At 41.1% G+C, this 18,224-nt stretch overlaps 1 protein-coding gene and 1 long non-coding RNA gene across 2 annotated transcripts in view; both read right to left on the bottom strand.

Annotated features, from left to right (window-relative positions):
- LOC139763151 (uncharacterized) overlaps window positions 1–16,451 on the bottom strand; it is a 63,377-nt gene extending 46,926 nt beyond the window's left edge. The window contains exons 1-2 of the long non-coding RNA XR_011716044.1: window positions 16,347–16,451; window positions 15,778–16,078 (exon numbers count right to left, since the gene is read on the bottom strand). This is a non-coding gene — a long non-coding RNA (uncharacterized lncRNA). The remainder of the gene's footprint in view (window positions 1–15,777; window positions 16,079–16,346) is intronic.
- Window positions 1–18,224, bottom strand: part of LOC139763328 (glutamate receptor ionotropic, kainate glr-3-like) — a 269,996-nt gene that overhangs the window by 183,278 nt on the left and 68,494 nt on the right. The gene's annotated exons all lie outside the window — the stretch shown is intronic.

The following is an 18,224-nucleotide window of genomic DNA, read 5'->3' as shown; positions in this document are numbered from 1 at the left end:
TCTCAAGGAAACAGCCGAAAGAATGGCCCAACCCAGCCACATATACATACCTATAAATCTCAATGTATACATAAATATACGCACAAATATATACGTATATACATATGTACATAATTCATACTGTCTGCCTTTATTCATTTTCATCATCACCTGGCCAAATATGGAATAACAACCCCTTCCCCCCTCATGTGTGCGATGTAGCGCTAGGAAAAGACAACAAAGGCCCCATTCGGTCACACTCAATCTCTAGCTGTCATATAATAATGCACCGAAACCACACCTCCCTTTCCATATCCAGGCCAAACAAAGCTTATCATTGCTTACCCTACACGCTTCACATTCACTGGTTCAATACATTTGACAGCACGTCCACCCCGGTATACCACATCGTTCCAATTCACTCTATTCCTTGCACGACTTTCACCCTCCTGCATGTTCAGGCCCCGATCACTCAAAATCTTTTTCACTCCAACTTTTCACCTCCAAATTGGTTTCTCACTGCTCCTCGTTCCCTTCACCTTTGACACATATATCTTTTTGGCCAATCTTTCCTCACTCATTCCCTCCAAGTGACCATACCATTTCAAAACACTCTTTTGCTCTTTCAACCAAACTCTTTTAATTTCCACACATCTCTCTTACTCTTACGTTGATTACTCGATCAAACCACATCACATCACATATTGTCCTCAAACATCTCAATTCCAGCACATCCACCCTCCAGCTCAAAACGCATTCCATGGCACACGACTCGCAACCATGCAACATTGTTGGAACCACTATTCCTTCAAATATACCCATTTTTGCTTATCGAGATAATGTCCTCGATTTTCAAACATTCTCCAAGGTTCCAAGAATTTTCGTATCCTCCCCAACCCTATGACTCACTTCCGCTTCAATTGTTCCATCCGCTGCCATTTCCACTCCCAGATATCTAAAACACTTTACTTCCTCCAGGTTTTCTCCATTCAAACTTACCTCCCAATTGACTTGACCCTCAACCCTACTGTACCTAATAACCTTGCTCTTATTCACATTTACTCTCAAGTTTCTTCTTTCACACACTTTTCCAAACTCAGTTACCAGCTTCTGCACTTTCTCATATGATTCAGCCACCATCGCTGTATCATCAGCGAACAATAACTAACTTACTTCCCAAACTCTCTCATCTACAACAAACTGCATACTTGCCCCTCTTTCGAAAACTCTTGCATTCACCTCCCTAACAACCCCATCCATAAACAAATTAAACAACCATAAAGATATTACACACTCATAACGCAAATCTACATTCACTGAGAACCAATCACTTTCCTCACTTCCTACACGTAAACATGCCTTACATCCTCGACAAAAACATTTTACTGCTTCTAACAACTTGCCTCTCACAGCATATATTGTTCATACCTTCCACAGAGCATCTCTATCAACTCTATCATATACTTTCTGAAGATCCATAAGTGCTACATAAAGATCCATTTCCTTTTCTAAGTATTTCTAACATACATTCTTCAAAGCAAACAACTGATCAGCACATCCTCTACCACTTCTAAAACCACACTGCTCTTCTCCAATCTGATGCTCTGTACATGCCTTCACCATCTCAATTAATACCCTCCCATATAATTTACCAGAAATAATCAAGAATCTTATACCTCCGTAATTTGAGCACTCACTCTTATCCCCTTTGCCTTTGTAAAATGGCACTATGCACGCATTCCGCCAGTCCTCAGGCACCTCACCATGAATCATACATACATTAAATAACCTTACCAACCATTCAACAATACAGTCACCCCCTTTTTTAATAAATTCCACTGCAATACCACCCAAATATACCGCCTTGCCTTCTTTCATCTTCCGCAAACCTTTTACTACCTATTCTCTGTTTACCAAATCATTATCCCTAATCCTCTAGTTTTGAACACTATATATATATATATATATATATATATATATATATATATATATATATATATATATACATACATTAAATAACCTTACCAACCAGTCGACAATACAGTCACCCCCTTTTTTAATAAATTCCACTGCAAGACCATACAAACCTGCTGCCTTGCCGGCTTTCATCTTCCGCAAAGCTTTCACTACCTCTTCTCTGTTTACCAAATCATTTTCCCTAACCCTCTCACTTTGCACACCACCTCGACCAAAACACCCTATATCTGCCACTCTATCATCAAACACATTCAACAAACCTTCAAAATACTCACTCCACCTCCTTCTCACATCACCACTACTTGTTATCACCTCCCCATTTGCGCCCTTCACTGAAGTTCCCATTTGCTCCCTTGTCTTACGCACTTTATTTACCTCCTTCCAGAACATCTTTTTATTCTCCCTAAAATTTAATGATGCTCTCTCACCCCAACTCTCATTTGCCCTTTTTTCACTTCTTGCACCTTTCTCTTGACCTCCTGTCCCTTTCTTTTATACATCTCCCACTCGATTGCATTTTTTCCCTGCAAAAATCGTCCAAATGCATCTCTCTTCTCTTTCACTAATACTCTTACTTCTTCATCCCACCACTCACTACCCTTTCTAATCGACCCTACTGTACCTAATAACCTTGCTCTTATTCACATTTACTCTTAACTTTCTTCTTTCACAAACTTTACCAAACTCAGTCACCAGCTTCTGCAGTTTCTCACATGAATCAGCCACCAGCGCTGTATCATCAGCGAACAACATCTGACTCACTTCCCAAGCTCTCTCATCCCCAACAGACTTCATACTAGCCCCTCTTTCCAAAACTCTTGCATTCACCTCCCTAACAACCCCATCCATAAACAAATTAAACAACCATGGAGATATCACACACCCCTGCCGCAAACCTACATTCACTGAGCACCAATCACTTTCCTCTCTTCCTACACGTACACATGCCTTACATCCTTGATAAAAACTTTTCACTGCTTCTAACAACTTGCCTCCCACACCATATATTCTTAATACCTTCCACAGAGCATCTCTATCAACTCTATCATATGCCTTCTCCAGATCCATAAATGCTACATACAAATCCATTTGCTTTTCTAAGTATTTCTCACATACATTCGTCAAAGCAAACACCTGATCCACACATCCTCTACCACTTCTGAAACCACACTGCTCTTCCCCAATCTGATGTTCTGTACATGCCTTCACCCTCTCAATCAACACCCTCCCATATAATTTACCAGGAATACTCAACAAACTTATACCTCTGTAATTTGAGCATTCACTCTTATCCCCTTTGCCTTTGTACAATGGCACTATGCACGCATTCCGCCAATCCTCAGGCACCTCACCATTAGTCATACATACATTAAATAACCTTACCAACCAGTCAACAATACAGTCACCCCCTTTTTTAATAAATTCCACTGCAATACCATCCAAACCTGCAACCTTGCCGGCTTTCATCTTCCGCAAAGCTTTTACTACTTCTCTCTTTTTCCGTATCATTTTCCCTAACCTCTCACTTTGCACACCACCACGACCAAAGCACCCTATATCTGCCACTCTATCATCAAACACATTCAACAAACCTTCAAAATACTCACTCCATCTCCTTCTCACATCACCACTACTTGTTATCACCTCCCCATTTGCGCTCTTCACTGAAGTTCCCATTTGCTCCATTGTATTACGCACTTTATTTACCTCCTTCCAGAACATCTTTTTATTCTCCCTAAAATTTAATGATACTCTCTCACCCCAACTCTCATTGGCCCTTTTTTTCACCTCTTGCACCTTTCTCTTGACCTCCTGTCTCTTTCTTTTATACATCTCCCACTCAATTGCATTTTTTCCCTGCAAAAATCGTCGAAATGGCTCTCTCTTCTCTTTCACTAATACTCTTACTTCTTCATCCCAACACTCACTACCCTTTCTAATTAACCCCTCTCCCACTCTTCTCATGCCACAAGCATCTTTTGCGCAATCCATTACTGATTCCCTAAATACATCCCATTCCTCCCCCACTCCCCTTACTTCCATTGTTCTCATCTTTTTCCATTCTGTACTCAGTCTCTCCTGGAACTTCCTCACACAAGTCTCCTTCCCAAGCTCACTTACTCTCACCACCCTCTTCTCCAGATATATATATATGTATATATATTCATCTTATTTTTTTATTTTGTTATGTCGCTTTCTCCCGCGTTAGCGAGGTAGCGCAATGATACAGACGAAAGAATGGCCCAACCCGCCCACATACACATGTATATACATACACGTCCACACACGCAAATCTACATACCTATACATCTCAATATACATATGTATATGCACACAGACATATACATTTATACACATATACATAATTCAAACTGTCTGCCTTTATTTGTTCCCATCGCAACCTCGCCACACATAGAATAACAACCCCCTCCCCCCTCATGTGTGCGAGGTAGCGCTAGGAAAGACACCAAAGGGCCCATTCGTTCACACTCAGTCTCTAGCTGTCATGTAATAATGCACCGAAACCACTGCTCCCTTTCCACATCAAGGCCCCACACACTTTCCATGGTTTACCACAGACACTTCACATGCCTTGGTTCAATCCATTGACAGCACGTCAACCCCGGTATACCACATCGATCCAATTCACTCTATTCCTTGCCTGCCTCTCACCCTCATGCATGTTCAGGCCCCGATCACACAAAATCTTTTTCACTCCATCTTTCCACCTCCAATTTGGTCTCCCACTTCTCCTCGTTCCCTCCACCTCCGACACATATATCCTCATGGTCAATCTTTCCTCACTCATTCTCTCCATGTGCCCAAATCACTTCAAAACATCCTCTTCTGCTCTCTCAACCACGCTTTTTTTATTTCCACACATCTCTCTTACCCTTACATTACTTACTCGATCAAACCACCTCACACCACACATTGTCCTCAAACATCTCATTTCCAGCACATACACGCTCCTGCGCACAACTCTATCCATAGCCCACGCCTCGCAACCATACAACATTGTTGGAACCACTATTCCTTCAAACATACCCATTTTTGCTTTCCGAGATAATGTTCTCGACTTCCACACATTCTTCAAGGCTCCCAGGATTTTCGCCCCCTCCCCCACCCTATGATTCACTTCCGCTTCCATGGTTCCATCCGCTGCGAGATCCACTCCCAGATATCTAAAACACTTTACTTCCTCCAGTTTTTCTCCATTCAAACTTACCTCCCAATTGACTTGACCCTCAACCCTACTCTACCTAATAACCTTGCTCTTATTCACATATACTCTTAACTTTCTTCTTTCACACAATTTACCAAACTCAGTCACCAGCTTCTGCAGTTTCTCACATGAATCAGCAACCAGCGCTGTATCATCAGCGAACAACAAGTGACTCACTTCCCAAGCACTCTCATCCACAACAGACTTCATTCTTGCCCCTCTTTCCAAAACTCTTGCATTCACCTCCCCAACAACCCCATCAATAAACAAATTAAACAACCATGGAGACATCACACACCCCTATCGCAAACCTATATTCACTGAGAACCAATCACTTTCCTCTCTTCCTACACCTACATATGCCTTACATCCTCGATAAAAACTTTTCACTGCTTCTAACAACTTGCCTCCCACACCATATATTCTTAATGCCTTCCACAGAGCATCTCTATCAACTCTATCATATGCCTTCTCCAGATCCATAAATGGTACATACAAATCCATTTGCTTTTCTTAGTATTTACACATACATTCTTCAAAGCAAACACCTGATCCACACATCCTCTACCACTTCTGAAACCACACTGCTCTTCCCCAATCTGATGCTCTGTACATTCCTTCACCCTCTCAATCAATACTCTCTCATATAATTTACCAGGAATTCTCAACAAACTTATACCTCTGTAATTTGAGCACTCACTCTTATCCCCTTTGCCTTTGTACAATGGCACTATGCACGCATTCCGCCAATCCTCAGGCACCTCACCATGAGTCATACATACATCAAATAACCTTACCAACCAGTTAACAGTACAGTCACCCACTTTTTTAATGAATTCCACTGTAATACCATCTAAACCTGCAGCCTTGCCGGCTTTCATCTTCCGCAAAGCTTTTACTACCTCTTCTATGTTTACCAAATCATTTTCCAAAACCCTCTCACTTTGCACACCACCTCGACCAAAACACCCTATATATGCCACTGTATCATCAAACACATTCAACAAACCTTCAAAATACTCACTCCATCTCCTTCTCACATCACCACTACTTGTTATCACCTTCCCATTAGCGCCCTTCACTGAAGTTCCCATTTGCTCCCTTGTCTTACGCACTTTATTTACCTCCTTCCAGAACATCTTTTTATTCTCCCTAAAATTTAATGATACTCTCTCACCCCAACTCTCATTTGCCCTCTTTTTCACCTCTTGCACATTTCTCTTGACCTCCTGTCTCTTTCTTTTATACATCTCCCACTCGATTGCATTTTTTCCCTGCAAAAATCGACCAAATGCCTCTCTCTTCTCTTTCACAAATAATCTTACTTCTTCATCCCACCACTCACTACCATTTCTAATTAACCCACCTCCCACGCTTCTCATGCCAAAAGCATCTTTTGCGCAATCCATCACTGCTTCCCTAAATACATCCCATTCCTCCCCCACTCCCCTTACTTCCATTGTTCTCACCTTTTTCCATTCCGTACTCAGTCTCTTCTGGTACTTCCTCACACAAGTCTCCTTCCCAAGCTCACTTACTCTCACCACTCTCTTCACCCCAACATTCACTCTTATTTTCTGAAAACCCATACAAATCTTCACCTTAGCCTCCACAAGATAATGATCAGACATCCCTCCCGTTGCACCTCTCAGCACATTTACATCCAAAAGTCTCTTTCGCGCGCCTCTCAATTAACACGTAATCCAATAACGCTTTGTGGCCATCTCTCCTACTTACATACGTATACTTATGTATATCTCGCTTTTTAAACCAGGTATTCCCAATCACCAGTCCTTTTTCAGCACATAAATCTACAAGCTCTTCACCATTTCCATTTACAACACTGAACACTCCATGTATACCAATTAATCCCTCAACTGACACATTACTAACCTTCTCATTCAAATCACCCATCACTATAACCCGGTCGCGTGCATCAAAACCACTAACACACTCATTCAGCTGCTCCCAAAGCACTTGCCTCTCATGTTCTTTCTTCTCATGCCCAGGTGCATATGTACCAATAATCACCCATCTCTCTCCATCAACTTTCAATTTTACCCATATTAATCGAGAATTAATTTTCTTACATTCTATCACATACTCCCACATCTCCTGTTTCAGGAGAACTGCTACTCCTTCCCTTGCTCTTGTCCTCTCACTAACCCCTGACTTTACTCCCAAGACATTCCCAATCCACTCTTCCCCCTTTACCTTTGAGCTTCGTTTCACTCAGAGCTAAAACATCCAGGTTCCTTTCCTCAAACATACTACCTATCTCTCCTTTTTTCACATCTTGGTTACATCGATACACATTTAGACACCCCAACCTGAGTCTACGAGGAGGATGAGTACTCCCCGCGTGACTCCTTTTGTTTCTCATTTTTTAGAAAGTTTAAAAAATACAAGAAGGGAAGGATTTCTGGCCCCCCGCTCCCGTCCCCTCTAGTCGCCTTCTACGACACGTGAGGAATGCGTGGGAAGTGTTCTTTCACCCCTATCCCCAGGGATAATATATTTATATACATACACACACATATACACATATATACACACATATACACATATACATACATATATATATATACATATGAAAAATGTAAGAAATAATTTAGAAAACTGAAACTTCTATCTTGAAATGAAATTAAAGAAATGAATATCACATTATGTTTCAACCTCTGGCTATGGAAAAGGGAAATGTATAATTTATTTACACAAACGTCAATAGTAGTTTTCATCAATTTAACCAATGTATCATACTGCCTGGACCACTTCTCTGGAATATTGGCTTATGATGTTTCTCAATTGTCTTCATTACACAAAGTACAACCATATCTTGGATACATGAGGGTAGGTAGTTGGTCATCCGCCATAATAAAGCCTTGACAGACCAAAAGTTTATCTAGACCTCAACTTTTCCAGTACATTCATGAAAAACACCTTTTTGCTTTCTATCTCTATCACTTTGAAAAATGCTCCCTTTGTTCACATTTCAATGAAAGAATATGCTTCAATGTCTAAACTACATTCTTTTCCAATTTCCCTATTTTCTTGTTAGAGCACCATGTATTAAAACTATCGCTCCAGTAACACAACTATAAACATTTACTTTCCCTTTAAGAAAGTTCTGGGGAAGTCTGTCTCGATACAATTCGGGTCACTCTACCACCTGGCATGGTTTGTGTTGCAATGGTTCTTAATTCACAAAAGTAGCATCATATTGAAAATTGTGATCTGCTATGGGGTTAGAGTTAGCCCTCTGTCGGTGCTGAGGTGGACTGCGCTGTTTCCCTTAAAGCAGAAGTTAGTAGGTGTGACAGTGGAACTAGGGGCCGTGGTGTTCTCCACGAACAAGCTGACGATTTACGTGCCTCTTCTCCCTGATGATTATGTAGCTGGCTGCACACTGGTCCCTGCTGCTGCTGTAGCGTCGGAGTGGCATCATCCATCATCCCCCTTCTCTCTTGATGTGCTTCACCGGATGATGGACGTAGACGCATGCGTTGTTAGTGGAAAGAAAACGACTTCACCACAGCACTACCTGTATACTCATGTCTTCTCTCACTGTGTACGGTACACGGTTTTCTGCCAGCCACACACAAAGGAACTCCCGTCTTGCAGTTAACTCTTTGTTGCTATACCGAACCTGTTCCTTCCTGAAAATGTTGTCAATGGCAGCACCAAGGCCTGCAGGTGGACCACTGTCAATAACTCATATGGTTTTCACATTGTAGCCAAACACAATGACCACCTCCTTGCCACCACTATCATCAAACTCTACCAAAATCACACTCTCAGACACTGGATCAATAGTGTGGACCCATCCAGTGTGTTCTTTATGACTGGTGGTTGTGATTACAACTCGACAATGGACCATGGAATGATGTTTAACAGGATCATTGTTGAACACTGTGTGACTCTTATTCACAGATGACATAATCTATTTCCAATACACCTAGAGCAGAGGTTTTGGTAGGGATCCTTCATGAATACCGATATAATCTTATGAAAAAATACCTTATTCTTAAATCACTGGGTTTTTTTGATAAGGAAAAACGTTGCCATAGAACGAGTGATATTCATCTTGAGCAATTTATATCAAAAATCTTCGATATTGGTGCTCATGTATTCAAAACATGGCATACAATTTTATTCAATGAAGTTATTTTATCATATATCTAGTTCAAATGTATTTCCCTACTTATCATGATCTAATACTTGTGCCATTGTTTTGGATGCGTTACGACCACATTGGATATCATATATATATATATATATATATATATATATATATATATATATATATATATATATATATATATATATATATATATACACACAGACATATACATATATAACAAATACATAATTCATACTGTATGCCTTTATTTATTCCCATAGACACCTCGTGAAACATGGAATAACAACCCTCATGTGTGCGAGGTAGCGCTAGGAAACGACAGCAAGGGCGCCAATCGTTCACACTCAGTCTTTAGCTGTCATGTAATAATGCACCGAAACCACACCACCCTTTCCACATCCAGGCCCCAGACAACTTTCCATGGTTTACCCCAGACGCTTCACATGCCCTGGTTCAATTCATTGACAGCAAGTCGACCCCGGTATACCATATCGTTCCAATTCACTCTATTTCTTGCACCCCTTTCACCCTCCTGCATGTTCAGGCCCCGATCACTCAAAATCTTTCTCACTCCATCTTTCCACCTCCACTTTGGTCTCCCAATTCTCGTTCCTCCCACCTTTGACACATATATCCTCTTGGTCAATCTTTCCTCACTCATTCTCTCCATATGACCAAACCATTTCAAAACACCCTCTTCTGCTCTCTCAACCACACTCTTTTTATTTCCACACATCTCTCTTACCATTACGGTACTTAGTCGATCAAACCACCTCACACCACATATTGTCCTCAAATATCTCATTTCCAGCACATCCACCCTCCTGCGCACAACTCTATCCATAGCAAACGCCTCGAAGCCATACAACATTTCCTGGAACCACTATTCCTTCAAACATACCCATTTTTGCTTTCCGAGATAATGTTCTCGACTTCCACACATTCTTCAAGGCTCCAAGAATTTTCGCCCCCTCCCCCAACCTATGATTCACCTCCGCTTCCATGGTTCCATCCGCTGCCAGATCCACTCAGAGATATCTAAAACACTTTACTTCCTCCAGTTTTTCTCCATTCAAACTTACCTCCCAAATGACTTGACCCTCATCCCTACTGTACCTGACAACTTTGCTCTTAATCACATTTACTTTTAAGTTTCTTCTTTCACACACTTTACCATACTCAGTCACCAGTTTCTTCAGTTTCTCACATGAATCAGCCACTAGCGCTCTCTCATCAGCGAACAAGTGACTCACTTCCCAAGCTCTCTCATCCACAACAGACTGCTTACTTGCCCCTCTTTCCAAAACTCTTGCATTCACCTCCCTAGCAACCTCATCCATAAAAAAATTAAACAACCATGGAGACATCACACACCCCTGCCACAAACATACATTCACTGAGAACCAATCACTTTCCTCTCTTCCTACACGTACACATTCCTTACATCATCGATAAAAAATTTTCACTGCTTATAACAATTTGCCTCCCACACCATATATTCTTAATACCTTCCACAGACCATCTCTATCAACTCTATCATATGCCTTCTCCAGATTCATAAATGCTACATACAAATCCATTTGCTTTTCTAAGTATTTTTCACATACATTCTTCAAAGCAAACACCTGATGCACACATCCTCTACCACTTCTGAAACCACACTGCTCTTCCCCAATCTGATGCCCTGTACATGCCTTCGGCCTCTCAATCAATACCCTCCCATACAATTGACCAGGAATACTCAACAAACTTATACCTCTGTAATTTTAGCACTCACTTTTATCCCCTTTGCCTTTGTACAATGGCACCATGCAAGCATTCCCCCAATCCTCAGGCACCTCACCATAAATCATACATACATTAAATAACCTTACCAAGCAGTCGACAATACAGTCACCCCCGTTTTTAATAAACTCCACTGCAATACCATCCAAACCTGCTGCCTTGCCGGCTTTCATCTTCCGCAAAGCTTTTACTACCTCTTTTCTGTTTACCAAATCATTTTCCCTAACCCTCTCACTTTGCACACCACCTCCACCAAAACACCCTATATCTGCCACTCTATCATCAAACACATTCAACGAACCTTCAAAGTACTCACTCCGTCTCCTTCCCACATCACCACTACATGTTATCACCTCCCCATTAGCCCCTTCACTGAAGTTCCCATTTGCTCCCTTGTCTTAGGCACGTTAATAACCTCCTTCCAAAACACCTTTTTATTCTACCTGTAATTTAATGATACTCTCTCATCCCAACTCTCATTTGCCCTCTTTATCACCTCTTGCACCTTTCTCTTCACCTCATGCCCCTTTCTTTTATACATCTCCCACTCATTTGCATTTTTTCCCTGCAAAAATCGTCCAAATGCCTCTCTCTTCTCTTTCACAAATAATCTTAATTCTTCATCCTACCACTCACCACCCTTTCTAATCAACCCACCTCCCACTCTTCTCATGACACAAGCATCTTTTGCACAAGCCATCACTGCTTCCCTAAATACATCCCATTCCTCCCCCACTCCTCTTACCTTCTTTGTTCTTACCTTTTACCATTCTGTACTCAGTCTCTCCTGGTACATCCTCAAAAAAGTCTCCTTCCCAAGCTCACTTACTCTCATCACTCTCTTCACCCCAACATTCTCTCTTCTTTTCTGAAAACCTCCACAAATCTTCACCTTCGCCTCCAGAAGATAATTATCAGACATCCCTCTAGTTGCACCTCTCAGCACATTAACATCCAAAAGTCTCTCTTTCGTGCGTCTATCAATTAACACATAATCCAATAACGCTCTCTGGCCATGTCTCCTACTTACATATGTATACTTATGTATATCATGCTTTTTAAACCAAGTATTCCCAATCACCAGTCCTTTTTCAGCACATAAATCTACAAGCTCTTCACCATTTCGATTTACAACACTGAACACTCCATGTGTACCAATAATTCCCCAAACTGCCACATTACTCACCTTTGCATTCACATCACCCATCACTATAACCCGGTCTTGTGCATCAAAACCACTAACACACTCATTCAGCTGCTCCCAAAACACTTGCCTCTCATGATTTTTCTTCTCATGCACAGGTGCATATGCACCAATAATCACCCATCTCTCTCCATCAACTTTCAGTTTTACCCATATCAGTCTAGAATTTACTTTCTTACACTCTGTCACATACTCCCACAAATCCTGATTCAGGAGTAGTGCTACTCCTTCCCTTGCTCTTGTCCCCTCACTAACCCCTGACTTTACTCCCAAGACATTCCCAAACCACTCTTCCCCTTTATCCTTGAGCTTCGTATCACTCAGAGCCAAAACCTCCAGGTTCCTTTCCTCGAACATACTTCCTATCTCTCCTTTTTTTCTCATCTTTGTTACATCCACAAACATTTAGATACCCCAATCTGAGCTTTCGAGGAGGATGAGCACTCCTCGCGTGACTCCTTCTTCTGTTTTACCTTTTAGAAAGTTAAAATACAAAAGGGCGCAAATGGGGAGGTGATAACAAGTAGTGGTGATGTGAGAAGGAGATGGAGTGAGTATTTTGAAGGTTTGTTGAATGCGTTTGATGATAGAGTGGCAGATATAGGTTGTTTTGGTCGATGTGGTGTGCAAAGTGAGAGGGTTAGGGAAAATGATTTGGTAAACAGAGAAGAGGTAGTAAAAGCTTTGCGGAAGATGAAAGCCGGCAAGGCAGTAGTTTTGGATGGTATTGCAGTGGAATTTATTAAAAAAGGGGGTGACTGTATTGTCGACTGGTTGGTAAGGTTATTTAATGTATGTATGACTCATGGTGAGGTGCCTGAGGATTGGCGGAATGCGTGCATAGTGCCATTGTACAAAGGCAAAGGGGATAAGAGTGAGTGCTCAAATTACAGAGGTATAAGTTTGTTAAGTATTCCTGGTAAATTATATGGGAGGGTATTGATTGAGAGGGTGAAGGCATGTACAGAGCATCAGATTGGGGAAGAGCAGTGTGGTTTCATAAGTGGTAGAGGATGTGTGGATCAGGTGTTTGCTATGAAGAATGTATGTGAGAAATACTTAGAAAAGCAAATGGATTTGTATGTAGCATTTATGGATCTGGAGAAGGCATATGATAGAGTTGATAGAGATGCTCTGTGGAAGGTATTAAGAATATATGGTGTGGGAGGAAAGTTGTTAGAAGCAGTGAAAAGTTTTTATCGAGGATGTAAGGCATGTGTACGTGTAGGAAGAGAGGAAAGTGATTGATTCTCAGTGAATGTAGGTTTGCGGCAGGGGTGTGTGATGTCTCCAGGGTTGTTTAATTTGTTTATGGATGGGGTTGTTAGGGATTTAAATGCAAGAGTTTTGGAAAGAGGGGCAAGTATGAAGTCTGTTGGGGATGAGAGAGCTTAGGAAGTGAGTCAATTGTTGTTCGCTGATGATACAGCGCTGGTGGCTGATTCGTGTGAGAAACTGCAGAAGCTGGTGACTGAGTTTGGTAAAGTGTGTGGAAGAAGAAAGTTGAGAGTAAATGTGAATAAGAGCAAGGTTATTAGGTACAGTAGGGTTGAGGGTCAAGTCAATTGGGAGGTGAGTTGAATGGAGAAAAACTGGAGGAAGTGAAGTGTTTTAGATATCTGGGAGTGGATCTGGCAGCGGATGGAACCATGGAAGCGGAAGTGGATCATAGGGTGGGGGAGGGGGCGAAAATTCTGGGGGCCTTGAAGAATGTGTGGAAGTCGAGAACATTATCTCGGAAAGCAAAAATGGGTATGTTTGAAGGAATAGTGGTTCCAACAATGTTGTATGGTTGCGAGGCGTGGGCTATGGATAGAGTTGTGCGCAGGAGGATGGATGTGCTGGAAATGAGATGTTTGAGGACAATGTGTGGTGTGAGGTGGTTTGATCGAGTGAGTAACGTAAGGGTAAGAGAGATGTGTGGAAATAAAAAGAGCGTGGTTGAGAGAGCAGAAGAGGGTGTTTTGAAATGGTTTGGGCACATGGAGAGAATGAGTGAGGAAAGATTGACCAAGAGGATATATGTGTCGGAGGTGGAGGGAACGAGGAGAAGAGGGAGACCAAATTGGAGGTGGAAAGATGGAGTGAAAAGGATTTTGTGTGATCGGGGCCTGAACATGCAGGAGGGTGAAAGGAGGGCAAGGAATAGAGTGAATTGGAGCGATGTGGTATACAGGGGTTGACGTGCTGTCAGTGGATTGAATCAAGGCATGTGAAGCGTCCGGGGTAAACCATGGAAAGCTGTGTAGGTATGTATATTTGCGTGTGTGGACGTGTGTATGTACATGTGTATGGGGGGGTTGGGCCATTTCTTTCGTCTGTTTCCTTGCGCTACCTCGCAAACGCGGGAGACAGCGACAAAGTATAAAAAAAAAAAAAAAAAAAAAAAAAAATATATATATATATATATATATATATATATATATATATATATATATATATATATATATATATATATATATATATATATATATATATATATATATATATTTTTTTTTTTTTTTTCTTTTTTTCAAACTATTCGCCATTTCCCGCGTTAGCGAGGTAGCGTTAAGAACAGAGGACTGGGCCTTTGAGGGAACATCCTAACCTGGCCCCCTTCTCTGTTCCTTCTTTTGGAAAAAAAAAAGAGAGGGGAGGATTTCCAGCCACCCGCTCCCTCCCCTTTTAGTCGCCTTCTACGACACGCAGGGAATACGTGGGAAGTATTCTTTCTCCCCTAACCCCAGGGATAATATATATATATATATATATATATATATATATATATATATATATATATATATATATATATATTTTCTTTCAAACTATTTACCATTTCCCGCATTAGCGAGGTAGCGTTAAGAACAAAGGACTGGGCCTTTGAGGGAATACCCTCACCTGGCCCAATTTTCTGTTCCTTCTTTTGGAAAATTAAAAAAAAACCGAGAGGGGAGGATTTCCAGCCCCCCGCTCCCTCCCCTTTTAGTCGCCTTCTACGACACGCAGGGAATACGTGGGAAGTACTCTTAATCCCCTATCCCCAGGGATAATATATATATATATATATATATATATATATATATATATATATATATATATATATATATATATATATATATATATATATTCTTTCAAACTATTCGCCATTTCCCGCATTAGCGAGGTAGCGTTAAGAACAGAGGAATGGGCCTTTGAGGGAATACCCTCACCTGGCCCAATTCTCTGTTCCTTCTTTTGGAAAATTGAAAAAAAAAAAAAAAAAAAAAAAAAACGAGAGGGGAGGATTTCCAGCCCCCCGCTCCCTCCCCTTTAAGTCGCCTTCTACGACACGCAGGGAATACGTGGGAAGTATTCTTAATCCCCTATCCCCAGGGATAATATATATATATATATATATATATATATATATATATATATATATATATATATATATATATATATATATATATATATATACTCTGTCTAATATCATAACTGCCTTACCTTGCTGCAGTAGTATACGGGAGAACATTAGGGTGTCTGTAAGCCACTTGTCCTTGCTGAACATCCTGAATGAAAGATTTGAAGACAACAGAAACATTGTTCCCTGGAGTGCAAGCAGCGTTGTCAGGATGCTTACCCACACCATGGGTGTGAGGGGTAGTAGGAAACTCCACGGGTCAATCACCGGTTGCCCTCGAGCAGAGATGACAGCTCCATAAAGCGTAAATATTGGCCAGGTGAAATCCACCACCTCTGCCCTGCCTGCGCTAATGCCGATGGGAATCACACTCATGTCGACCTCCTTCACGCGCCAGGGATTGTAAGCATGTCATAATTGAATACAGGACACTGGTACGTCTTAAGTATTCCGATTGTAGAAAAAAATTACAGCAGTCTATTTCTAAGAATAATATTCACTTCTGTAAACTTGACGCTTTCGTCTTTTTTTTATGGTTATCTTGCTAATAGAAAATACCAGCCCATTACATCCATCTTCCTTCTACCCATATCCATCAAGATGCATACACAAGGACCCACTAGACGTCTTGCTTCGTGCCCATTTCACTTACCTTCCTATTCAACATACCCATCATGCCGGACCACGACCCGTCATCTTGCTTAACTCCCCAAGTTCCATCAGGAGGTTTGGTAAGCCAGTACCTTGTGAACATGACAAAAAAGATGTATAAAGGCAACAATGGTGTTTATCAGTAATTACCTATTTATATTGTATTCATTTGCAGGACTGGAGCACATATCATCTTGGAACTTTATTTCTAAAAGTAGAATGTTCTTATCAAAAAATAATGTTTCTTTCCATATATATTGGAGATAACAGCCACCCTACTGACTAAAAAAAACTCGCTAAAAATGAAAATTATTTTTTGATTGAAGATAAGAATAACACACAATCTATCATTGTCAAACACAGCTCTTACAGATATGTCAGAATAAGCAAGTACAGGTTGGATCTTTTCATAAACAAAACAATTGTCAACAAGTAAATCGTCAAAAGGAAAATGAAGCACGAAGGATTTCGTAAGTCAGCTGTTGTTCGCCGATGACTGAGTTTAGAAAAGTGTGTGAAAGGAGAAAGTTCATAGTAAATATGAATAAGAGCAAGGTTATTAGGTTCAGTAGGGTTGAGCGACAAGTTAATTGGGATGTAAGTTTAAAAGGAGAAAAGCTGGAGGAAGTGAAGTGTTTTAGATATCTGGGTGTGGTCTTAGCAACGAATGGAACCATGGAAGGGGAAGTGAGTCACAGGGGAGAAGGCGAAGGTTTTGGAAGTGATGAAGAATGTGTTGAAGGAGAGAATGTTATCTCGGAAAGCAAGAATGGGTATGTTTGAAGGAATAGTGGTTCCAACAATGTTATATGGTTGCGAGGCATCGACTGTAGATAGTGTTTTGCGGAAGAGGGTGGATGTGTTGGATATGAAATGTTTGAGGACAATATTTGGTGTGGGGTGGTTTGATCGAGTAAGTAATGAAAGGGTAAGAGAGATGTGTCTAAATAAAAGTGAGTGTGGTTGAGAGAGCAGAAGAGGGTGTGTTGAACTGATTTTTACATATGGAGAGAATGAATGAGGAAAGATTGACGAAGAGTATATATGTGTCAGAGGTGGAGGGAACAAGGAGAAGCGGGAGACCAAAATGGAGGTGGAAGGATGGAATGAAAAAGATTTTAAGAGATCGGGGCCTGAACATACAGGAGGCTGAAAGGCGTGTAAGGAATAGAGTGAATTGGAGGGATGTTGTATACCGGGGTCGAAGTCTTGCCAATAGACTGAAGAATGGCATGTGAAACGTCTTGGGTAAACCAGGGAAAGGTCTTTGGGGCTTGGATGTGGATAGGGAACTGTGGTTTCAGAGTATTACACATGACAGCTAGACACAGTGTGAACGAATGTGGCCTTTTGTTGTCTGTTTTCCTTGCGCTCCCATGCTGAAGCAGGGGGTGGTAATGCAGTTTCCTGTGGGGCAGGGTAGCGCCAGGTATGGATGAACGCAAACAATTATGAATATGTACAGTTGCGGAACAAAGAACCAGGACATAATTGGCGACTTCTGGAAACAGCCCCAGTAGTAAGCAGCTATGGTAGTGAAGTCATGAATGGAGGGGGAACGTTTGTGTCATAGTGTGTGATCAGTCGAGGTATCGCAGTCTCAGTCACTGACATGTAGTCATATATTGGGGAGGGTTCTGTGTGTGTGAATACTCTATATCATAGATGTGAATCATATATATGTGTGTCCTGTGTACTAAGATGTATAACATCTATATATGACGAACATTTCATTAGTTGTATTAGAAATTATGACTCATATCTAAGGCACTGATTAACTAAAAGTATTTGTGGAGTCAACTGCATCTGTTGGGGGGTGGGTTCAATAAGAGACCGAAGCCTCAAATGTTTGATTATATCATATCAAATGAAATACTTC

Source organism: Panulirus ornatus, chromosome 46 (genome assembly GCF_036320965.1).
Source record: "Panulirus ornatus isolate Po-2019 chromosome 46, ASM3632096v1, whole genome shotgun sequence".
Lineage (NCBI taxonomy): Eukaryota > Metazoa > Arthropoda > Malacostraca > Decapoda > Palinuridae > Panulirus > Panulirus ornatus.
This window is presented reverse-complemented; position numbering and strand designations above follow the sequence as displayed.